Source organism: Neoarius graeffei, chromosome 12, assembly GCF_027579695.1.
Source record: "Neoarius graeffei isolate fNeoGra1 chromosome 12, fNeoGra1.pri, whole genome shotgun sequence".
Classification (NCBI taxonomy): domain Eukaryota; kingdom Metazoa; phylum Chordata; class Actinopteri; order Siluriformes; family Ariidae; genus Neoarius; species Neoarius graeffei.
Genome location: NC_083580.1, coordinates 64,760,111 through 64,785,812, shown reverse-complemented (window position 1 = coordinate 64,785,812; position 25,702 = coordinate 64,760,111). Strand labels below are relative to the sequence as shown.

At 38.7% G+C, this 25,702-nt stretch overlaps 3 non-coding genes across 3 annotated transcripts; 1 reads left to right on the top strand and 2 right to left on the bottom strand.

The window, feature by feature from the left end:
• Positions 1-9,809: 9,809 nt before the first annotated feature.
• Positions 9,810-9,891, bottom strand: trnas-uga (transfer RNA serine (anticodon UGA)). Its single transcript has one exon. It is a non-coding gene; the product is annotated as a tRNA-Ser (tRNA).
• Positions 9,892-20,911: 11,020 nt separating this feature from the next.
• Positions 20,912-20,983, top strand: trnaa-cgc (transfer RNA alanine (anticodon CGC)). Its single transcript has one exon. It is a non-coding gene; the product is annotated as a tRNA-Ala (tRNA).
• A 444-nt stretch (positions 20,984-21,427) lies between these two features.
• Positions 21,428-21,500, bottom strand: trnav-uac (transfer RNA valine (anticodon UAC)). The gene has a single exon. It is a non-coding gene; the product is annotated as a tRNA-Val (tRNA).
• Between the last annotated feature and the right edge of the window lie 4,202 nt (positions 21,501-25,702).

The window sequence follows — 25,702 nt, the reverse complement described above, 5'->3', positions numbered from 1 at the left end:
AGATGACATACATGGCATTTAGCAGACGCTCTTATCCAGAGCGACGTACAAGTGCAAAAGTCAGGTACAAGAAGTGCTGAACTTCGAGACAAGAAAGTTCTAGTGCCAACGGAACAAGTGACAGAATAACATTTGGTGTAATATTTTGTTGAAGTACTGACACTCAGCAAACAGCCAAGGAAAACAATTCAACCTTACAAATGAGCTGACAAAGTACAACTAAAAATAAAACTCCAATGGCTAACCCCAGGTTAGACAGTGCACAGCCTGGGTTAGTCAAGACTGCTATGTGATTACACAATGGGCAGGGAAGCAGGGGAGAGGTGCAGCCTGAAGAGGTGAGTCTTCAGTCTGTGCTTGAAGGTAGTCAGGGAGTTGACAGTTCTGACCTCAATGGAAAGGTCATTCCAGGGCAGACAACAGTCTTGAGTGGGCTGGGCAGGAACAGAGAGGAGGAGGGGCCAGGCAACCAGTAATAGCAGAGCATAGGAATCTGGCTGGCATGTAGGGGCAGCTCAGTCTGTGGAGGTATGCTGGACCCAACCTCTTGACTGCCTGGTAAGCTAACACCAACATAGCTGTGACTGGTAGCCAGTGAAGGGTGGCAAGTAGAGGGGTAACGTGGGAGAAACAAGGGAGGTTGTAGACCAAGAGGGCTGCAGCGTTCTGGATAAGCTGAAGGGGTCTGATGACAGATGCTGGAAGGCCAGCAAGGAGAGTTGCAGTAGTCCAAGTGGAAGAGGATCAGTGCTTGGTCCAGGAGCTGAGTAGAGCAGGTGGTGAGGAAAGGACGGATCCTTCAGATATTGTAGAGGAGAAATCTACACGTCCGGGTCACTGCAGCAATGTTTGCTGAAGAGGAGAGTCTGTCGTCGAACACCACCCATAGGTTCTTCGTGCTGGGTGAAGCTGCCCTAGAAATGTCCCCCAGTGAGATGATGCTGTCCAAGGGTGGAGAGGATGGAGGGGAAATGTAGCTCACCATCTTGGCTTGGTTGAGCTTCACTTGATGGTTGTTCATCCAGCTCTGGATGTCATGCAGGCAAGCAGAGATGTGAGCAGAGACCTGGGTGTCAGAAGGAAGAAAAGAGAGAAACAATTCTGAGTATAGCAGCGGTAGGATAGACCAGGAGCAGAGATAATCAGGCCGAGAGACCGGTTGAAGAGGGAGAAGAGAAGCTGAGTTTTATTGTCTTTTGGTCAGAAGAGGGCAGAAGAGGGTTTTTTTTTTTTGTAGTACAACTAGTTATTGTCACACATTTACATCAACCCTTCATCACTGTCACTCATTTTCAGTAAATGGTTGATCCTGACAATGATCAGTTATGCCCTAGATAGGAAGCTAGAGCTACAGTGGTGGTTACACACCATCTTGCACATTCAAATGTAGGCTATTTTTTGCTCTAACAGAGTTGGAAACTTATTGGACCACCAGGAGAGGAGATGAGAACTCGAGGTAGGGACAACTTGATGCTTCTTTATTTACAGAATATTTTAAAGCTGCTGTCTGCAAAGTCATCTGAAATTTTCAAATTTTTTTTATTATGCATGACATTTTCCTATGTCTCGCAAGAACAAGATCATGCAGATGAGATTTGATCATTTTGATGTGATGAAGGTCGCGTTTCTCCGTTTTAGGACCATTTTCCTACCTCTTGAGGTAAACAGCATGGAAATAGCCAAATGTGAGGAGCTTGAACTAACTATGGAACTGCATCACACCGAGATGGCAACGTGCGGAAAACATTGTAACAATGAAAAATTTTTTATTATCCTGGCAGATTGTGTTACATCCAAAAGCTGAAACATGCAGGCATCACAGATCCCTATAATTTACTCACAAATGAATAATTTATTTATTCTGCCCACTGCTCTCTGTCTCTCGCTGTCTCTGCACATGGTGTGTACAGCAGCAAAACATCTCAAAACTCCAACAGCAATAGAACATTTTGCCCATAATTCAACTTTGCAGTTAGCATCTTGAAATTATTTACTTACTTATCATCTCTAGCCACTTTATCCTGTTCTACAGGGTCGCAGGCAAGCTGGAGCCTATCCCAGCTGACTACAGGCGAAAGGCAGGGTACACCCTGGACAAGTCGCCAGGTCATCACAGGGCTGACACATAGACACAGAGAACCATTCACACCTACGGTCAATTTAGAGTCACCAGTTAGCCTAACCTGCATGTCTTAGCCAAAAATTGAGTAGCCAAAAATTGTACTCAAGTAAGAGTATTGTTACTTTAGAATAATATTACTCAAGTAAAAATAAAAAGTAGTCGTCCAATTAATTACTTAAGAGTAAAAAGTACTAAATGAAAAAACTACTCAAGTACTGAGTAACTTTTGTTTATTGATCAGGATGTCATAACAGGCAGAGATTTCATATATATTTCACACAAACTGTGTGTGTGTAGTTCTGTGTATTAACAATAACAACAGAAGCTCAAGGCAGTCTGCACATAAACCATAACACTGTGCGTGTGTGTGCGCACTCCGTGAAGTGACTGTTCAGATTTAACAGCAGCTGGCTCTCAATTTTGCACTGTGAAGCTGTGACCTTTTAGCCGTGAACAGGTGAAAACAAATTAAATATTAATTAATTAAATCTTTACAAAGTAACAGAATAACAAAACAATGGGTAGAGGTTACAAAGAAAAAGAAGAAAAAGGCAGTCTGCACATAAACCATAACACTGTGTGTGTGCGTGCAGGGGCGTATCACCCGCGGGGGATGCGTACGTTTCATGCATGATGCAAACAAGTTTTGTACACGAGTTTGAATAATTAAAGACATTAAAAGCAGGAACTGCCCCGTCTTATTTGAATGCTATACTAAAGAGGTCCTTCCAGGATGCTGCGCTTCTCCAACATGAACTGATTAGCCATGCCTCCTGCTCACACAAAGCGATCCCAGTCCAAACTGTTATGCATGATGGTGCATGATCTATACACTGTGTATGACTTCTTGGGCTATGTGAAGTTTTTGGTTTTGTTTATATCAGTGTATACCAGTGTAGGCAGCAATACTGACATCTCTGTTATAGAACAGTATCCTGTTACCTAGAATTATCACTCAATACTTTTTGCCTTCACTTACTGAATAATTACATAGCCCTGGCAGTAACAACACCAAAACCCAACATGATAGATCTCTGCATGAAATGCAGAACTTGGCTGGAGTCAACTGGATTTATAGGCTTTCTGCTGTCCTCCCTTTCATTTGCATCCATGGGTATGAAAAAGTTCCATATCGGTCATTTACAGTACATCACAGTGTACACGCCGGGCGTGTATATAGCCATAAACCGATTTCTAATGATATGGCTTCCCCATTCCAGAACACCCCAACTTTTGGAAAGCTTGATACGCCCCTGCGTGCATGCACGTTCACTCCGTGAAGTGACTGTTCAGCTTTAACAGCAGCTGAACATCACAGGTAATATCTCCTCGTACGAAAAAGACTGGAAATAATCCTGTAAGATGCGATCAACAATGTTAATCCTTTCATCTCCCAAAAAGTTGTTTACTGACTCCATCTCACAGAGGAGTTAGCAAGTGGAAGTACTGTAACAAGCAAAAAGGTTGCTAACTAGCTGCCAGTGCCCAGCTTGGCTGGGTGGTGGTGGGGATTGCTAGCAAGCGGTCAAGATAACAAGCTAACGCCCTTCCTTTTGTGAACAAGCACTTGTAGACAAATAAAACAAAAATCACAGAAAAAAAAACCACCTAAAGTCTTCACAAATCCCTCTAATCCACAACAAATACAGTAGCTTGAAAAATGGAGATTTCACAAACGATATGTTACGCGTTTTGTTATTTAGTAACTTAGGGCCTCTGCATGCTCTTGCGACAAGGCTTTCGCAGATAGCTTTTCGCAGACAGTTGTAATTTATCGTTGAGCAGGGAGTAATAGGCGTGTGCGATGTTATTCACCGCCACAACGCAAGGGGGCGCGAAGTCGCTAGGAGTAGTTGGTGGGTGTGGTTAGTGGAGTGTTTATCCTCCGGTTACTTATAATGACTAGAACTGGAGTCGTATAGATGTACGTACTTCCTTGATCAACCGCTCTTCGTGCTGCTACATCTTCGCTCGTGTTTTTAAAAATGGCGGTCGTGAAAACAAAACAAACCGGGAAAGTAGGGAAGCGGAAGTGCGTGTACAGCAGATGTAGAGTGGACCAATCAGAGCCCTCTTGTCTGCGACGCTGTCTGTGAGGCTTCTGCGGTGGTCACAATTTTTGGGAGGTGCGCGCAGAGCGTCTGCGAAGGTGGGGGGGGCTACGCAGACGCCATCTGCGAGGACTGCGTTGTCAGCATAAATTGGCCTTAAAGTGCCATTCCACCATTGGATGTATTCTTTGGCATAAAATACAATATATTTTATGACAACATGACTAGACAGAGAAATCTTTTAGCTTCAAAATGATATATCAAACATAATTTTTTGACAACGACAAGTATATTAATTTTGCGACCAAAGTCACCTACCCTTTTAATTTCCGCGCGGTAGTGAAACATGATGTCATCAGCAGGTTCCCCTTCTTGTGTACCACGTGTCGGTCTATTTTTAGACCAGGAAACCCCCAAAGTGAGAGAGTCATTTCTCCTCGTATATGGGGGCCAAAAAAATTGCGAAAAATTGAGTTAATCTTTCAGTTAGCTAGATTTATTGGTATTAGCTAGATTTATTGGTATTATTTTTATCGCGTTCTATCCGCCATTGCTGATAATATGTGCCACGTCACACGTCACGTGGTACACAAGAAGGGGAACCTGCCGATGACATCACGCGCGGAAATTAAAAGGGTAGGTGACTTTGGTCGCAAAATTAATATACTTGTCGTTGTCAAAAAATTATGCTTGATATATCATTTTGAAGCTAAAAGATTTCTCTACCTAGTGATACCATTTATATATGTTGTCAAAATATATTGTATTTTATGCCAAAGAATACATCCAATGGTGGAATGGCAATTTAAGTTTTCACCAGTCTTCCATTCCCAGTTTTTGACCAGAGCTGTGTACAACTGTAACGCTATTGAGGAGCTGACATTAGGCGAGCAACCTTATTTTCATGAGCATTTTTTGGTTTCACATCAATAAAAAGTGATTGTTAGGAAGATTTTTTGTAGTTTTATTTCTTGGTTCTCTGGTGTGTGTGTGTTATCTTGCCGTCTGAGGCCGCAGTGCGTCAATACATTTCCACAAAACAATGTATTTTACAGTTATTTATGATTTTACAACAGGGCTAACGTCTGCCTACGAAGACAGCCAAAAGCACACAGCTTACTTACCGCAATGTGTTTCCTCAAATTCGACGTTGAGTTTTTATAAGCTGAAACGTCCACTGGTTTGGGGAGACACATGTAACATCGCATAACATAACTATTATTTTTTGCTGTTTGGAGAGTGAACATGGTTTGTATGTGTGGCCAGGGGTGTGCCTCTTCAGCTTGATGAGGGCTGCTGTCTCTGCCATTTTTCTTCTGCTTCCGAGCTCTTTTCCACCTGGACTGCTCTTGACGCGGGAATTTTGTGTGCGGGCGGGCGCACGCGGCGGCTTGGCTCTGTTTGATTGGCGAATTAGAGTTAAACCATAGCTCCTCCCACTATGGCTCTGGCTGCTACATGTGATCGGTGAGATGCGGTCATGTGACAGAGCCTCTGCTGGAAGTCTCGACAAAACATGAACAGACCACGCATCGCACGCATCAATAAAAATAAAGTCGCGAGTAATGAGCAGAATATAGCCCAGTGTAACGGAGTAAAAGTACCGCTTCTTCTTCACAAATATACTCAAGTAAAAGTAAAACGTATGCTGCATTAAAACTACTCTTACAAATTAATAAGGCCATTGGTAAACATCGCAAATATAAGTTCTTTCAAACTCTTAACCACGCCAGAGTTATGTGGGATCAAAAAGCCAAACCAAAGGGCTTGCTTGGCGGTCATTTGAATATTAGAAGTATTTTATCAAAGTGTGATCAAGTTCAACATCTACTTGTTGAGTCGAATTTAGACTTTTTATGTATATCTGAAACATGGCTTCATGCCAACTCTCCCATGGGTGGGTTATATGTACCAGGTTATAATATTTTTAGGAAAGATCGGTCTGAGGGTAGGGGAGGAGGGGTGATGTTCTATATCAAGGATCATTTAAAATGTGAACAGATTCACTGGTCATGTATAAATGATCTGGAATGTCTAGGTGTTAATATAACACTGTCCCCACAAATGTCCTTTATCCTAATTGGGATTTATAGACCTCCATCAGCCTCTAGTATTTTCTATGAGCAATTACAGGCTGTTCTTAAAGAATGTAATTTTAAGAAAGAGATTATTTTGCTTGGAGATTTTAATGTAAATTGGAATGAAAAGAAAAATAGGAAACAACTTCAGTCACTAATAGAGAGTTTTGATCTCTCACAACTCATCAAGGACTCCACTAGAATAAGTAGCTCATCAAACACATGCATAGATTTGGTTTTTAGCAACAAGGGAGAAAGAATACAAAAAATATATAATATGGTCACAGGTCTATCTGATCATAATCTTATACTCTTCTCAAGAAAACTGTCTAAAAATAGGTTTACTAATGCCTGTAGAAAAAACATAGAACAGCTAAGGATACCGAAGGGTGAAATGAATAACCTGGAAAATGCCATTAATCAAATAAATTGGTCTGATCATCTTATTCATGACTGTTGTTCAACAAACCATGAATGGTTTCATGAAAAAGATGAAACTGAGACCAAGAAAAAGTAATCATCTCCCATGGTTAAATAGCGAAATATGGTCTCTGATGAAACAGCGAGATCATGCACTTAAGATTGCTTTAAAGACAAAAATGATACATAATAGACAAATATTCACCTCTCTCAGAAACAAAGTTATTAAAGAAATTAGAAATGCAAAGGCAATTTTTTTCATAAATGCAATAAGTAATGCGAAAGGCAATGCAAAGGAGATTTGGATAAATATAAAGAAACTAACAGGACATAATGCTGCACATAAAGACATAAGGGAGCTGCAGCTAAATGATAGCCTAGTTCAAGACTCACACGAGATTGCAACAGCTTTAAATACGTATTTCATTGATTCTGTAAAGAACTTGACTCATAAATTCCATTATATAGCACAACCACATATGGTAGTAAATACTGCAACTGCAGTATTTAATTTAAAGGAAGTGTCTCAAACAGAGGTTGACAGAATTATTTGTGGTTTCAAGAATTCCAGAGCCAAAGATGCATATCAAATGGACACAATGTTACTTAAAACTTTTAAAACACCTTTCATTGTACCAATTACTAGTATTATTAATCAATCAATAAATGAAGGTGTTTTTCCTACTCATTGGAAATCTGCAGTCATTACGCCGATTTTCAAATCTGGAGACCCTGCAATAGTAAGTAACTATAGACCAATAAGTATTCTTCCAGTGGTCTCTAAAATAGCTGAAAAATTAGTGGCTGAACAGCTTATTAAGTATTTAAACAATAGTCCATATAATTTAAATAAAATGCAATTTGGCTTTAGGAAAAATCACTCTACAGAGACGGCTATTTGCTATCTTCTGGAAAATATGAAATTAAAATTAGATACGGGGGGGGTCATAGGAGCTGTTTTTCTTGATTTGCGGAAGGCATTTGATACCGTAAATCATGACATTTTAATGACCAAGTTATCTCATTTTAATTTTTCTTTAAATTCAATGCAATGGATAAAGTCATACATCACACAGAGAAAACAGTGCGTTAAAGTACACAACACTACATCCACATTTCTAGAAAGTTCATTTGGTGTTCCTCAAGGTTCAGTTTTGGGACCATTGTTATTTAGTTTGTACATTAATGATCTTCCAAATAACTGTGCACCAAATGTTTTCTGTCAAATGTATGCAGATGATGTAATTGTGTATGTACATGCAAAAACAAAACATCAAGCGGCACAACATCTATCTGCTGCTATGTCTAATGTATCAAGCTGGTTGCAAAATTCTCATTTACAACTAAATGTTTCAAAGACTGTATGTATGTTTTTTTCAAATAGAGCAAGTGCTAATATAACTCCAGATGTATTTGTGCAGGGAACAAGACTTGTGGTTGTACAAGAATTTAAATATCTTGGAATCACAATAGATTCACAGTTGCATTTTAAACATCAGGTAAAAAGAATCATGAATAAATTAAAATTTAATCTTTCCAACTTCAGATTTATTAGAAATAATTTAACTGTTGATTCATCTAAATTATTCCTGAATGCAATGATATTGTCACATATTACATATTGTATAACAAGCTGGACAATGGCCTGTAAATCCACACTAAAGCCTATTGAGAGGGCATACAAGCAGTCTTTGAAAGTCTTGGATAAAAGGTCCAACACCTATCATCATTGTGCTATCCTGAGGAAATATGAACTTCTGAGTTGGGACAATATAATTAAATATTCAGACTGTATTCTAGTATATAAGGTTTTCAATGGTTTAGCTCCACCACCATTGAATAACTTTATAAAGAAGAATAAAAATAGGACAACCAGAGCAGGGTCTAGAGGTGACTGTGTAGTCCCATTTAGAAAAAGTGCCTTTGGGCAGTCAGTATTTTCATACAGAGCATCTCATACATGGAACACCATACCAAATGAAATAAGAGATATGTCCACCCTTGCTGCTTTTTCTATACATTTAAAAAAATGGCTACTGGAGAACCAAATCTGCACTCATATCATAACTTAATGTAAGTGATTGTAGTAGAGTGTGTGATTATGTGTTGAAGTGTATGTGTTCTTTATGTAGTGTATATGGTGGTTACAGTGTTTGGGGTTGTTGTTGGGCTGTATTTTGGGGATGTTGCTGGTATCAAACTATTTATACATAAATCTTATGAGTAAATACTTTAAGTAATGCACACAATATATATCCAAATACATGTTAATTAGTGCTTTAACATCTGTACATTTACTTTGGTGCAAGAAATAGGCCAAAGGCAAAGCATGTAACATCAGCTTGTTTTTGACATTGTATATTGCATTTTAACATCTAAAGCATTTTTGCACTGAAGCATAGCACTTTAACATGCTTGGACTTTAGCATTTAAGTACTTTATGATTGTTTATATTCTGGATTTTTACCTGACCTTATTTATATGTTTGTGTATACTGTATTGACCTGTTGATCAAAAGTTGCACTCAAGCACTTTAATGCCTGGATACTATTATTATCATTATTTACCTTATTTTTATTATTATTATTATTATTATTATTATTATTATTATTATTATTATTCCAAAGATCAACCTGCCACAGGGACTAAAGATGCAAATTAGCCGTTGGCTATAATCTTGCGTATTTACATGTAAATGTTTTTATTAATATGCATTGTCCCTGTTAAAAGAATAATATAAAATAAAGAAAATAAAAGAAATAAAAGAAAAAAAAGTACAATTCATCCAAAAAGTTACTCAAGTAAATGTGACGGAGTAAATGTAGCGCGTTACCACCCACCTCTGCTATTTACTTACTTATTTATTTACTAATTAAAACCAAATAGAAGATGAAATAAATAGTATATGTAAAAAATAAAATACACAAGTATGAAATGGGGGAGACATTAAAACTGATATTGGCACAAATGTGTTTTAAGGTAGTTGTGCTGTATATATACAGCACATTTTCAGGCTGATAATCACGGAATTTTGTCCTATATTAACCCAAATATAATAATAAACTGCGACTACATTTGTAATAAGATAAGAGAAATAGTTAATAACTCAAACGTATAAATAAAAGAGATACATTCCTGCGCTGCGAGCAGGGTTCGAACCTGCGCGGGGAGACCCCATTGGATTTCAAGTCCAACGCCTTAACCACTCGGCCATCGCAGCATGCAATACTGAAGCGACATGAACAGCTTTAATAGCAAACACTGTGACGCAATTATGTTATTATTTAATAAGAAAACTGTCGTTACTGTCGCAAATCCAACACTTTATCAATTTCGTTGACCATCGCCTTAACTTCTCTGTAAGCTTCGCCATGACTTCCCTCATAAGATTAAAACACAATGTGGGAACTGGTGATGATAGCAAGTGAAATTTTCGTTGAATTGTCATTAATATCCAAGAATATTCTTGACTATATACATTGCTAAAGAGCGTGTATGTGTGACAGAGAAACAGAAGTTCATGAATATAAATGCAGAGGGTTTACATCAAGATGCAAACCACTAGGAACACTCAAGAACAGAAAGGCGAGATTAGATTTTGCGAGAAAGCATCTAAAACCCTTTACCCAGTTCTAGAATCTTTGGACAGATGAAACCAAGATTAATTTGCACCATTAATGGGAAGAGAAGTGTATGGAGAAGGAACGAAAGCTCATGATGTGTGGGTGTTGTGTAAACAAGTCTATGTTTTAGGTCATATTTCTGCATAAATATGACCTAAAACATTATCAGATTTTCACACAAGTCCTAAAAGTAGCTCAAGAGAACCTTGTTAAACAAATGAGACAAAAATATTATACTTGGTCATTTATTTATTGAGGAAAATGATCCAATATTACATATCTGTGAGTGGCAAAAGTATGTGAACCTCTAGGATTAGCAGTTGATTTGAAGGTGAAATTAAAGTCAGGTGTTTTCAATCAATGGGATGACAATCAGGTGTGAGTGGGCACCCTGTTTTATTTAAAGAACAGGGATCTATCAAAGTCTGATCTTCACAACACGTGGTTGTGGAAGTGTATCATGGCATGAACAAAGGAGATTTCTGAGGACCTCAGAAAAAGTGTTGTTGCTGCTCATCAGGCTAGTCCGGGAGCCATGGGGTCGGACCCGGAATTTTTGGTTAAAGTTTTTTTTTTTTTGCTTTATCTTATAGATTTGAGGTAGCTCTTCAAGATTTAAGAGGGTGCCCGGTGATATCCCTTGGGCAATTTAATATATTAACCCTTTAATGCCCTATATGCCCAAATAATGGAAGAAAATACAAAAAAAATAATATCAGTGTAAATACTGATATTAAATGCACCAAGTTGGCTGTATCTGATAGGTATTCACATTTTTCTCTATATTTGTCATTCAAATACATCAAATGTGGATTAATTAACCCTTTCATAACTTTTCCAAATTAGCGATTTTTATACAAGTATTACATAAACTCTACAGTTAATACAAAATAATGATCAATATCTATGTAAGAACTATACAGCATGCAAAAGAACTATATACAGCATGCACACACACACACACACACACACACACACACACACACACACACACACACACACACACACACACACTAATGACCAATAACTATGTAAAAGAACTATATACAGCATGCATACACTCACACCAATGATCCACTATGTAAACGAACTATATACAGCATGTATACACTCACACCAGTGATCCACTATGTAAAAGAACTATATACAGCATGTATACACTCACACCAGTGATCCACTATGTAAAAGAACTACAGCATGCAATAGAACTATATACAGCATGCATACACTCACACCAGTGATCCACTATGTAAAAGAACTACTGTATATACAGCATGAAATAGAAATATATACAGCATGCATATACATTCACACCAGTGATCCACTATGTAAAAGAACTATATACAGCATGCAATAGAACTATATACAGCATGCATATACACTCACACCAGTGATCCACTATGTAAAACTACAGTATGCAATATATCAAGCATGCAAAATGGCATATACAGCATGCGCACACACACACAAGAATAGCAAAAGATACTGATTTTCAATTAACCAAATTGGCTGTACAGTATTCACGCTTTACTGTCATTCAAATTAGTCAAACGTGTAATTGACCCTTTCATAAATTTGCAAAATTAACAATTTTGATACAAGAACTACAGTACATAAAGCATGTACGTGCATGCATGCATGCACACGCACACACATACACACGCACACACACTAATGAGCAATAATTATGTAAAATAATTACATACAGTATGCAAACACACACACAAAACACAAAAACTATTTAAGGAAAGAACTAAGAGTTCAGATGAAAAAAAAAACCCTCTAAACCCTTTTTCTGAAATTCTGTGGTGCTAAATCTCTACTCTGGAGCATCCTACTTGAAAGCAAGCACAAAAAATTGTGCAAGACACACTATTGACAGAACAACTGCATTTAGAGTTGCAGGGATTTTTACTCTTGCAGCTACATCTGATCATCTTCAAAATGTAATCCGGTGCCAGTTTGATATTTCCAGGTACACTTGTTGGGATCAGTGCTTTGTTCTGTGTGTCTTTAGTCCATCCAAATTCCTCAGGATTTAGTTCAAGTGGACGATTATCCAGAGTTCTCCATAATATTGCTTGAAAATGTGCTCTTTTCACATTTTCAAGAAATGCCTCTGTTGCTGGTGGAAGAGCAGCCAGGTTTGGTGAGGATAAATAACCTTTTCCATTCTTTTCCCCCATACCACCAACCTTGTGTGTGACATGCTGTTACTGCCTCGAATGCCATAACACGCTGAGACAAAGTCAGTGGCTTCAATAGCGACTTGCTGGAATGGCACATTAATGTTTCCAATTGACGATAAATGATGACAATGGAGTGTATGCCTAATAATTTAAGGCTGGCATTAACAACCAAAGTAATAGAGTAATAAAGGGCTTTTTGGTATAAGCCCCGCCCCCAATTGCATGGCCACACCCCCAACCATGGCTGGAACCCCACCCCCAGGCCTTAAACTCATCCTATTATGTTAACAAACACAAAAATAAGTATGATATATAGACTTTGGTGAACATAAAGTGAAGAATGTCAAAATGTCAGAATTTAGGCTATGACTGCAGCACATCCAACAATAAAGGGCCAATATCCGGAATTGCCCAAGGGATATCACCGGGCACCCTCTCTTATCTTAATGAGTAGACCTTGGACAACAACAAACAGCAAAAAAAAAACTTTAACTGACGAAGCCAGGTTCAGCCAAATTTGGGCCTTTGGCTCCCGGACTAGGCTGGAAAAGGTTACAAAACCATCTCTAAAGAGTTTGGACTCCACCAATCCACAGTCAGACAGATTGTGTACAAATGGAGGAAATTCAAGACCATTGTTACCCTCCTCAGGAGTGGTTGACCAACAAAGATCACTCCAATAGTTGGCGAGGTCACAAAGGACCCCAGGTTAACTTCTAAGCAACTGAAGGCCTCTCTCACATTGGCTAATGTTAATGTTCATGAGACCACCATCAGGAGAACACTGAACAACATTGGTGTGCATGGCAGTGTTGCAAGGAGAAAGCCACTGCTCTCCAAAAAGAACATTGCTGGTCGTACTGTATATTCCCAGATGTATGCAGATGATGTGGTTATTGGATGTCACGGTAAAACCCACAAAGAGGCTGCATTAGTCCTGACATCTGTGTTGACCAGGATTCAAGACTGGCTACTTGATTCATGTTTGTTCATGAACACCAAAAAGACTATGTGCGGTTCATTCTATGAAAATGGTAGCTTTCCTGTCCCTGCACTATTCACCAGGAAAAACGCTCAAAAGTGTTAAACAATGACACAATATATACATGTTTTGTTGTAATTGAAGTGTGTTCTTGTTATTAAACCATACATGAGACAGTTATAATACACATTTAGAAGGATAAAGCGGCTACAGATAATGAGATGAGATATATATATATATATATATATATATATATATATATATATATATATATATATATATATATATATATATATATATCTTGAAAAGCATGGTTAGTGCCATGAATTTGGCTTGTCCCTTGGGTTAGGAGTCATGGTTTAGTGACATATTTTGAATTTAAATTAATGTTTTTCCTCCTCTTTTAAAGATCATAATACAAAGTAAAGTGTTATAGTTACTTAGTATAATACTAAAAAAACTGAAAATATAAATTAATAATTAAAACAGTTTACAAAAAATAGCTGTTCCTTGATTTTATGTCACTGGTGTTACTATTTGTAAAAACCTTCATTTTGAAAAACTGCTGTATCCCTGCAAACATCTTCTTGGATCAAGAGGTCATTGGAGGCGTGGCCATTTTGAGCACATGGTAAGTCAGCACCTTCTCTTCATATGTTGACAATTTTAAGAATTAACTAGTAATTTCATGTGAGGACTTAAGATGCGTTACTGGTGTTATAGAGTTTATAGTAAGGGGAAAGGAAATTTGATTTAAATAATTGATCGAATTGTATGATTAGCTGATATATTTATAAGTTAAGAAGTGTGGTTTTGCCTGTAATGTCCACCATCTTGAATAGGCTATCTTCTCTGCCAATGTGTCACTGGTGTTACTGTCACTGGTGTTACTGTCCTAGTTAGTAACACCAGTGACCAATGGGTAACACCAGTGACGATCATTAGCACCACTAATCCCTTTCCCCCAAATAAATAAATGGGTCAGCATTTACTTAAAACAGACTTATTAGCATTTCATTGCTGTTTCAATATTGTAACCATATGACTTTCCTTTGTATAGATATGGCAAAGTTGAGTGCTGCTGAAAAGCAAAGACTCTACAGACAGCACAGGGATGCTGACCCAGAACGCAGAGCAGACTATCTTAAAAAAAAAAAGAAAGAAACTTACTTAAATTATTTAAAAACTCAAAAAAGAGAGAGAGTGAAGGACCTCACAGAAAGGGAGAAAAGACAAGAGTGGAGGAAATGGCGGGTCAGGCAGGCAAAGCACAGAGAGAAAGTCAGAACAGGAAAAACTCTGTTGACCCCCCCACTCCAGACTGTGAACCCAGAAGTTCAAGGTCATAATTAAGACAGCGTAACTGCAAGCTGACACACGTACACACACACACACACATACACACCCACACACCTACCAAACAAACAAAGGTCTACACAATATTTGTCACATGGTACAGAATGTATTGTTGTTTCAACAAGCGTCACAGGCTATACTAGAAGTATAATTACATTGTATTCCATCTTTCTGTGTTACAGACAACAAATCCAAGGGTGAGAAGGACAGAAATGGCGAAGGAAATGTCAGGAGTTGCAAGAAAAGTTGAAAAAGCACAAAAGACTACACGACAAATACAAAAAATGTTGGCACCGTTTGCAGGGTAAAGATCGAGACATTGACAGCCCAAGAAAGAAGGCAAAAAGTACACTACAAGGCAGTCCTAGAAAAACTCTCATCTTCCACTATGCTCTCTTGGGGGAGCTAAGAGCAAAGTACAAAGCAGCCAAAGCCAACAAAGACAGAAAGGCATTTGTAAATATACTGTCAGGGAAGCTAATCAGGAAATATAAATTCAGAAAGTTGTGTGAGCAGAGCATTGGTTTTTCATACAAAGCCTTGAAGCCACACATACAAATACTCACACACCACAAATGTTCTATTTTATACGTTCACTATGGGTGCATCGTCATTGGGTGCTACCCCTGTTCCAACAATTTGGTTTTTTTTGAATGAGTTGTTCAGTCAGCCATCTCTTTCATACTCATTCCTAGGTTCCTAAGAACGAATGAATTTTATGTGTCCATAATGTGTTTTCAAATACATATTTTTAGGCTTCATCCCAGCCTACATTTGAATAAAACAAGTCATTAAATGTGAAACTATTTGAGATGAAATACTAATAAATTGATAACATCTGTTTAAAGCGTCTTCTGTTGTGCCATTTCCTTCACATTGTGTCACTTGTGTTACAGTGCATCAATGGTGTTACTGTATGGCATATTGGTATTCTGTAATCAGAGTTGCCCAGTTTATTTGAATATAGAATGCCTTTATTGTCACTATGCACATGTACAATGAGATTAAAGCATCTCCAATAACAGTGCAAAACAGCGTGTAGAGTGAGAGAGAGAGGAAGGGGGGGGGGGGGGGAAGGGGGGGGGAAGGGGGGGGGAAGTGTGTGTGTGTGGGGGGGGGAGGGGTAAGGTGCACAGTCCTGAGGTGTATGTGTTGTGTTACACATTATGGAGTGAGGTGTTGCTCATTGCACATATAAATTATTGCATGAGAGATTCACATTATAAAATAAAATATTACACATTTATGAAGTATTGCAAGGTAAGGTAGGTGCACAGTCCTGAGGTGTATGTGCTGTGTGTAAGGTGCACAGTCCTGAGGTGTATGTGCTGTGTGTAAGGTGCACAGTCCTGAGGTGCATGTGCTGTATGTAAGGTGCACAGTCCTGAGGTGAGGTGAATGTGTTGTGTTTCACATTATGGAGTGAGGTATTGCACATTATAAAAGTAGTGCACAGAGAGAGTCCCTTATAAAGTACTGCACATTATAAATTATTGCACGAGGAGAGTCACATAGTAAAATAAATAGACTATAAAGTCAGAGCATATCCAAGTTCAGGGCAGTTATGGCTTTTGGAAAGAAGCTGTTTTTGAATCAGTTTTTCTTTGTCCTGATGCACCTGTAGCGCCTCCCTGAGGGCAACAGGTCGAACAGATCAAAGCCAGGGTGGGAGCTGTCCTTGATAATGTTCTTAGCTCTGCTAAGGCAGCGGGAGGTGTAAATGTCCATCAGGGAGGGGAGAGGGCAGCCAAAGAATATGTTTTTTTTTATCTAGCTAACTGTTGCAACATTCATTAGTGAACATTTTAAGGATATGATATTTCAAATTTGAAGACTCAATGCCAATTAATTCTAAAGTTATGTTAAAAAGTGAACGACAAATTGAAAAACATCACATTATAATACTGTACACATAGTATATTTACACTAAATTGTTACTCATTTTAAAAAATGTCTTCATAATGTCATTAACTGTTAGGTTAAATTTTATTATATGTAGGTTAAATCAAGATATATGTAGGTTATATGTAAGTTTAGTTAAGTATTAATTCTTGGCCAAGAATTCAGCAAATTATTCTGTGACAAAATTATATTAGTTGAAACGACCTTATGTCTCGGCTGGACATTGTTTGGGAACATTTTGTTTATTTTTTGATATGAATGTGTATTTTGATCAGAGAGGTGTCTGAAAGATTCACCAAGGTCTGTTTTGGTGTCAGATCGACCCACACACACTCTGAAATGGTAGAATTAAGGTTCATGTTTATGTTAATTCATTTAGTTGAAACTTAGGTTTATAGCTTCTTAAAAGCTTGAAATATACTATGGTAGTGATTTGGATCCCGTAATTAATGAATGCATTCCGTGATTAATGTTAGTTTTATAGTTTTAGATTAGTTTCATAATGACATTATAATTATAGTTAAGATCTTATGATTCTAAGGGTTTTTAGTTTAAAAGCATTAACCTAATTTAGTTATGAGTTTAATCCTGTTAGTTGTTTAATTGTTCTCTCTCTTTCAGACATATTCTCATTGTTCTTATGTTTAAGTTGTTCTTATTTTTATGTTTATTTTCTTATAACATTCTTTGTTTTAGCATTATTAAAGACATATTGTTATTTGTTATTTTGCTTATGTTGATGAAATCAAGATGTAATTTACTGACTTAACACACATTCATGTGTTAAGAAATTATGTTAATTATTAAGATCCTTTCTGTGCAAACTAGTGTCTTTGACCTTCTCTGAATAGACTCCGTAGACTAGACATTATCTGTGTTTAGACATTCCATGCTCTATGTAATGAATATTAACCATAATATTGACCATAAGCCGAGACTCTGATATCTATCTGTACCTTACTATGATCAGAAATATGTTATTATATTATGACTGATTCAAGATCATTACACACTTCTACATAGACGCACACCCATTACACACACACACACACAAATGAAGACAAAACATAAACACAGAGATACTATAAGATGTTTCCAAGAATGTTTTCATTTCGACGAAGTGACTGTGCGAATAAACTGGCATGTGAACTCTCTGGTTCCCCTGTCTGTTTCTATCGTCCTGTTCATTCGTCCCGGATCCGAGGGGGCCCACGAAGGAATCGGGGTCTCTGACTGGGTTGAACCCCAACATTAACCTTTTCTTTCTTTGATTATATATGCAAATTAAATAGTCCAGTTACATCCCAGGAAGCCTGAATTATCATCTAAAACATAGGTAACACCAGTGACAAAAAGGCAGAGCAAGCATTTTTTAATATAATGTAGTAAAAATATTAAAATACATTAAGCTGTAATTTATGTTGATTTAGAATGGTAAGTGGTTAACTGTTATGTGACCATGTTTTAGTTGTTAAAAAAAGTATACAAATGAAACACGAAATTGCTGTTCAAAAAGCTACCATTTTCATAGAATGACCTGTGTATGTTTTTTTCCAAGAAGTCAGTAGAAGCAGTCAGATCCAATGTGTTTTTAAGGAGTGAGGAGCTTGAACTAGTAAAACAGTTTAAGTACCTCGGGGTGACATTGGACCCAACCCTAACATTTAAAACTCACATCAAGAAGGTCTCAAATACCATCAAGTTTAATCTGCAGAATTTTAAACAAATTAGACCTTTCTTAACAACCGGTGCCATCAAGGCGTACCTGCATTGTATGATCTTGTCTCACATCAACTACTTCTCAAATTGGTCCTTCACAGGTGTCACGACTCTCAGACCAATTGAACATCTTTACAAGAGAGCCCTAAAGGTATCCTAAAGGTATTTGATAAAAGAAAATATTCATACCATTATTGCAACATCCTGGAAAAATATAACTTTTTTAGCTTTGACAATTTTAAGCTTTTTAAACACGTATGTGTGATCTATAAATCCCTACACAGATTGTACCCGCCTCCCCTGGAAGAGTTCATAAAAAAACAGCCAGATAGAAGCATGGGGACCAGAGTTGTCATAAGAGGGGAGTGTGAGGTGCAATTTACACGCACAACATTTGCCCAAAATGTGTTATCAGTTCAGGGATGTTTGGAATGGAATAAGCTACCCATCAATATCAGAGAGTGTCCGTCTTTTGGGACTTTTAAAGTACAACTTACAGATTGGATCTTAGACAAACAAACCTGTGAGCATCTGTAATCATGTTCATTCTGGGATCTCTCTTGTGCGTGTAACTGTATGTTGCACGCACAGGGGAGTTTGTTCATATGTTTATATAACCAATATATGTGCAGTCATGTATACACATATATATATATGTGTGTGTGTGTGCATGATTGTACATTGTACACATTTATATGGTTTTGGCTTTTTTATTTATTGGTCTATTGTGATTTTGTGATTTTTTTTAAATAAATTTGTATTGTTAAGTATTTTATGTTTCTTGTTTGGGGACTACGGATGGAATTTAGCATTTTTGCTAATTCCGGTGTATTTACACGGCATATCTCATGTATGCAGTGTTCATTTAATATGCATTGTCCCGTCTAAATAAACAAATAAATGAAATGAAATGAAAATGGGCGGCACGGTGGTGTAGTGGTTAGTGCTGTCGCCTCACAGCAAGAAGGTCCGGGTTTGAGCCCCGTGGCTGGCGAGGGCCTTTCTGTGTGGAGTTTGCATGTTCTCCCCGTGTCCGCGTGGGTTTCCTCCGGGTGCTCCGGTTTCCCCCACAGTCCAAAGACATGCAGGTTAGGTTAACTGGTGACTCTAAATTGACCGTAGGTGTGAATGGTTGTCTGTGTCTATGTGTCAGCCCTGTGATGACCTGGCGACTTGTCCAGGGTGTACCCCGCCTTTCGCCCGTAGTCAGCTGGGATAGGCTCCAGCTTGCCTGCGACCCTGTAGAAGGATAAAGCGGCTAGAGATAATGAGATGAGATGAAATGAAAATGTGGACAAGCCAGAAAGCTATTGGAAAAATGTTTTGTGGACAGATGAGACCAAAATAGAACTTTTTAGTTTAAATGAGAAGCATTATGTTTGGAAAAAGGAAAACACTGCATTCCAGCATAAGAACCTTATCCCATCTGTGAAACATGGTGGTGGTAGTATCATGGTTTGGGCCTGGTTTGCTGCATCTGGGCCAGGACGGCTTGCCATCACTGATGGAACAATGAATTCTGAATTATACCAGTGAATTCTAAAGGAAAATGTCAGGACATCTGTCCATGAACTGAATCTGAAGAGAAGGTGGGTCATGCAGCAAGACAATGACCCTAAGCACACAAGTCGTTCTACCAAAGAATGGTTAAAGAAGAATAAAGTTAATGTTTTGGAATGGCCAAGTCAAAGTCCTGACCTTAATCCAATCGAAATGTTGCGGAAGGATCAGAAGTGAGCAGTTCATCTGAGGAAACCCACCAACATCCCAGAGTTGAAGCTGTTCTGTACGGAGGAACGGGCTAAAATTCCTCCAAGCCGGTGTGCAGGACTGATCAACAGTTACCAGAAACGTTTAGTTGCAGTTATTGCTGCACAAGGGGGTCACACCAGATACTGAAAGCAACCTGATATGTAATATTGGATCATTTTCCTCAATAAATAAATTACCAAGTATAATATTATTGTCTCATTTGTTTAACTGGGTTCTCTTGAGCTACTTTTAGGACTTGTGTGAAAATCTGATGATGTTCTAGGTCATACTTATGCAGAAATATAGAAAATTCTACAGGGTTCACAAACTTTCAAGCACCACTATATGGGGTGAAACAACTCATGTTCTCTTCTGTTGGCCTTCAGGGAGTCACTTTTCTTTTCTAACAACACAAGGGAGAAAAGTCCATAATCATGTTAGATTGGCCAATTACTTTTGAGTCTATGAAAATGGAGGGACTATGCATAAAATAGATGTAATTCCTTAATGGTTAGTGCGTGCAATATTTTTTTTTTTTTTGTTAAACCGCTTGAATTAAAGCTGAAAGTCTATACTTCAGTCACATTTTGACATTTCAAATCCATTGTGGTGGATTTATGTAAAGTCAAAATAAGCATTTCATTTATGGCGGTACGAGTCTTGTTCATCAGTTCTGCACTCACTAAAGGGCACTTCCCTGACTTGCTTATGTCACGTGGGGATGTAGCTCAGTGGTAGAGCGCATGCTTCGCATGTATGAGGTCCCGGGTTCAATCCCCGGCATCTCCACAATTTTTGCATGGCTCTCTCTGACTCTCTGAGAATTTTGCAAAGCCATCAAAAATTCGTTGTTATGGGAATCTTCGGAAAACAAATTTTATTACGATATATTAATAAATACCTTGTATATATTATGATAGAATAAATTACCTAAAATAAGCTGGTTATTAGTATTCCAGCTAGCATTTTCTCTATTTAAAAGTTTGAACTATATTTTTGCCTTCGAAGTATTTCCAGTCTACTAGTTTTTTCTTTTGGTTTGTTTTGTTTTTCAAAAAAAAAAAAGCGCGCTTATTTATATTCCTAAGAAATCAGAGTCTGTGTTCTTTCATTTTCAGTACTGGAACTGAAAATGGTCTCCATATAGTACACTGTAAAATAGCATTGATAATATTTCTCGAAATATTGTATTTTGTTTTCTAATTATATATTTTACAGGTTTAAAAAAAGTTTTGGTTCCACTGGGGCTCGAACCCAGGACCTTCTGCGTGTAAAGCAGACGTGATAACCGCTACACTATGGAACCAGCTGAGAAACGGCACACAATACGTAGCTGAAATACAGTCCTTCACCGTGATGACTCTTGTAAGTTACAAAGAGTAGTTATAATTAGATTATGCTTATCTGGGGATGGATCTTGGCTATCTGGATAGCCGTACTATTCCCTATTTATACTAATTCTTTGAAAGTTTCCGGGATTTTAAGATTTAAGCATGATTAAGTGTGCCTTTTATATCACTGTCTATAACTTATTTCTACTATGGTACAATTACACGTACTTTTTATTACAACACAGAAGGAATCTCAGTTGTAATGGTCACAGCTGTCATGGTCCTTCGCAAAGTTTTCCCATGAGAGAGAGAGAGAGAGAGTTAGTTGACTGATTATAGTGGATATAACATAACATAAGGCATTGAGCAGACGCTCTTATCCAGAGCGACGTACAAGTGCAAAAGTCAGGCACAAGATGTTCTGAACTTCTAGACAAGAAAGATAACAACAATCAGCAAACAGCTAAGGAAAACAATTCAACTGTACAAATGAGCTGACAAAGTACAACTAAATAGAGAAAAATAAAACCCCAACGGCTAACACTGAGTCATCATGACCAGGCAAGACAGTGGACAGAAAGGGTTGGTCAAGACCGCTATGCGATTACACGGTGTGCAGGGGAGAGGTGCAGCCTGAAGAGGTGGGTCTTGAAGGTGGTCAGGGAGTTGGCAGTTCTGACCCCAGTGGGAAGGCCATTCCACCAATGGGGAGCCAGGACAGACTGCCTTGAGCAGACTGGGCAAGAGTGGAGAGGAGGAGGGGTCAGGCAACCAGTAGCAATCTGGTTGGCATGTAGAGGCGGATCAGACTCTGGAAGTATGCTAGACCCAACCCCTTGACTGCCTGACTACTAGCACCAATGTCTTAAATTTGATAACTAACTTGTCTCTTGGACATTCCACAACATTAAACAATCTTATTATGACACGGCTTTGTTGAATACTCAATTTTGATTGGTCAATTATGGCATTCTGTGGTCTGTTATTTTTGAATGGCAGACTGCTGCTATGAATAACAGACTTGCTATGGACACAGTTCTGATTACAGATTCTGGAGGACCATGTCCAATCATATCAATCAGAAAAAAGTCCAGCAAATTTTGTTTCATTAAAGGGGCCAGATCACCCTTCCCAGAATCCAGTTTGTTGGGTTTTTTTTTTTTTGAAAGCACATGACTGCTACCCATCTTGAACTTTTTCTTAATCTACATGTCATAAATGGAAGCTTTGAACAAAACATGCTTTATGTTTTCTTTCCTTTGCAGCCAAATAAAACGTGAATAAAAGGTTTGGCATGCCATGCTTTATTTTCTGTACCACTTATCTAATGAGCTATCTTGGGGGACCTGGAGCCAATCCCAGCTAAATTTGAGTGAAAGGCAGGGTACACCCTGGACAGGTCATCAATCCATCATGAGGCTTGCTTTAATTAATAAAAATGGTAATTGCTTAATTACCCCCGCCTTTCGCCCGTAGTCAGCTGGGATAGGCCCCAGCTTGCCTGCGACCCTGTAGAACAGGATAAAGCGGCTAGAGATGATGAGATGAGATGAGATTTCACACCACAACATCATCCATAACTGCACATATTATGCCATATGTTTTATACTACTGTAAGGTAACTTTGGGGCTTGCAGCTAAACTCCTTTGGCTTCAAGCAAAAACCCAAGCCAAATCTACAATGCATTTCTAACATGCAATGTATAATAAAGTTATGCAAAAATAACTAAAATAAATTCCACTTTCTTCTACAGTGCAATATGGCTGTATAAGAAGGAAGTGGAATTTATTTTAGTTATTTTTGCATAACTTTATTAGATTAGATTAGATAAAACAAAGGGATCAATAAAGTTCTATCTAATCTAATAAAGTTATGCTCTTCTACTCAAAATTTGGGATACAGAATCAATTCCCAAAGAGTGGAACAAAGGACTGCTGGCAAAGCTTCCTAAAAAGGGTGACCTTAGCCACTGTAAAAACTGGAGAGGAATCATGTTACTAGTTATCGCAAGCAAAGTCATGACAAGAGTAATCCTAGAAAGACTGAAGAAAAACTAGACCTAAAGCTAAGGGATGAGCAAGCAGGCTTTCGAGCTGAAAGATCATGCTGTGACCAAATAGCCACACTGAGAATAATAATTGAACAGTCTCTTGAGTGGAATTCCGGACTCTACATGACCTTTGTGGATTTTGAAAAAGCCTTTGATTCAGTGGACCAGGCCACACTCTGGCATCTTCTGAGACATTATGGAGTGCCAGACAAAATGGTCAGGATGATCAAAGTGATGTATGATGGTTTTGAAGCCAGTGTTATACATGACGAAACAACAACACAAGGATTTGAAATAAAAACGGGAGTAAAACAAGGCTGCCTGCTAAGCCCTCTACTGTTTCTCGTCCTGCTGGACTGGGTAACACGCGAGTCCTATGGAAGAGAGAAGACAGGAATCCAGTGGACACTAACCAGACAGTTAGAAGACAGAGAATTTGCAGACGACCTGTGCTTGTTAAGCCACAAAATAATGCACATGAGACAGAAAGTAAACACCTTGAAGAGAAATGCAATATAAATGTGGACAAAACAAAGGAAATGAGAGTCAAGACCCCTGCAAATACCAATGAGATCAAATGTGTAGAAGAAACCATTGATAGAGTAAAACAGTTCCGTTACCTTGGCAGTATAGTTTCAGAATCTGGAGGAACAGAAGAAGATGTGATGACCCGAAAAGGAAACGCACAACAAATGTTTTCCACTCTAAGCAAAGTTTGGAGATCTAGAGCCATTTCCTTGAAGACCAAACTAAGGATTTTTAATTCCAGTGTAAAAACTGTCCTTTTGTATGGATGTGAAACATGGAAAATAAACAAGAGTATCTTGGCTAAACTACAACCATTCATCAACAAAAAGCTAAGACATCTATGTGGCATCTGGTGGCCAAATACAATTACCAACAAAGAGCTGTGGAGACGAACCGAACAGGAAGAACTGGAAATAACCATCAAAAAAAGAAAGTGGAAATGGATTGGACACACACTGAGAAAGCCAGAGTTGAACATCACAAGACATGCACTTGACTGGAACCCCCAAGGCGCAAGACACCGAGGAAGGCCCAAAGACTCATGGCGAAGAACCACCAGAGATGAACTCCAGAAAATCAACATCACCTGGAACGAAGCCAAGAGGAAAAGCCAAGATCGTGTTGTCTGGAGGCATATAGTAGAAGCCCTATGCTCCGCCCGGAGTGAAGAGGAATAAGGCAAGGTAAGGCAATAAAGTTATGCAAAAATAACTAAAATAAATTCCACTTCCTTCTTATACAGCCATATTGCACTGCAGATATTTGAAAAACATGACACTCTTGACACTCTTGGTGGTGTAGTGGTTAGCGCTGTTGCCTCACAGCAAGAAGGTCTGGGTTTGAGCTCTGTGGCTGGTGAGGGCCTTTCTGTGTAGAGTTTGCATGGTGTCTGCGTGGGTTTCCTCTGTGTGCTTCAGTTTCCCCCAAAGACATGTAGGTTAGGCTAACTGGTGACTCTAAATTGACTGTAGGTGTGAATGGTTGTGTGTGTGATGACTTGTCTAGGGTGTACCCTAGCCTGGGCCCGCCCATCCTAAGCGTGACGCAACACGAGGGCCTGTTGCGAGCTTAGTCTGGCCAAGCAAGCTATCTACAGCTCTTCCAAGCTCCCGAAAAATCGGGAGCCAATCAACTTTGAGCATCTCCAACGGCCCTGGGTAGAGGCGTGTTCAAGGCACTGACGTAGTAGAACTGCGATCGGAAGCCATAGATTGTTTACAGAATCTATGCCGGAAGCGCTTCATTCACTAAAAACATTACGAACATGGAGCAAGTTCTCATTGAAAACGGAGCAAAGAGCAGCCCTGGAGGTATTTATTGAAAGGAAGGACGTTTTCGCCTTGCTCCCGACCGGCTTCGGTAAGAGTTTAATCTACCAGTTAGCCCCGTCGCGTCACATACGTCAGAGGAAAGAGTGATGTGATTGGTTTAAGCTTCGTCACAGCCTTTTCTGGCTTCGACCAGTAGCAGACTGAGGCATTTCAGGGAGGCAGGTCAACCACGCACTTTGGGAAACGGTTGGGCTTAATATCTTTGCCAGACCAAATGCTCGCAGAGCTTTGAAGTCGCGTTAGCCAGACTAGGTGTACCCTGCCTTT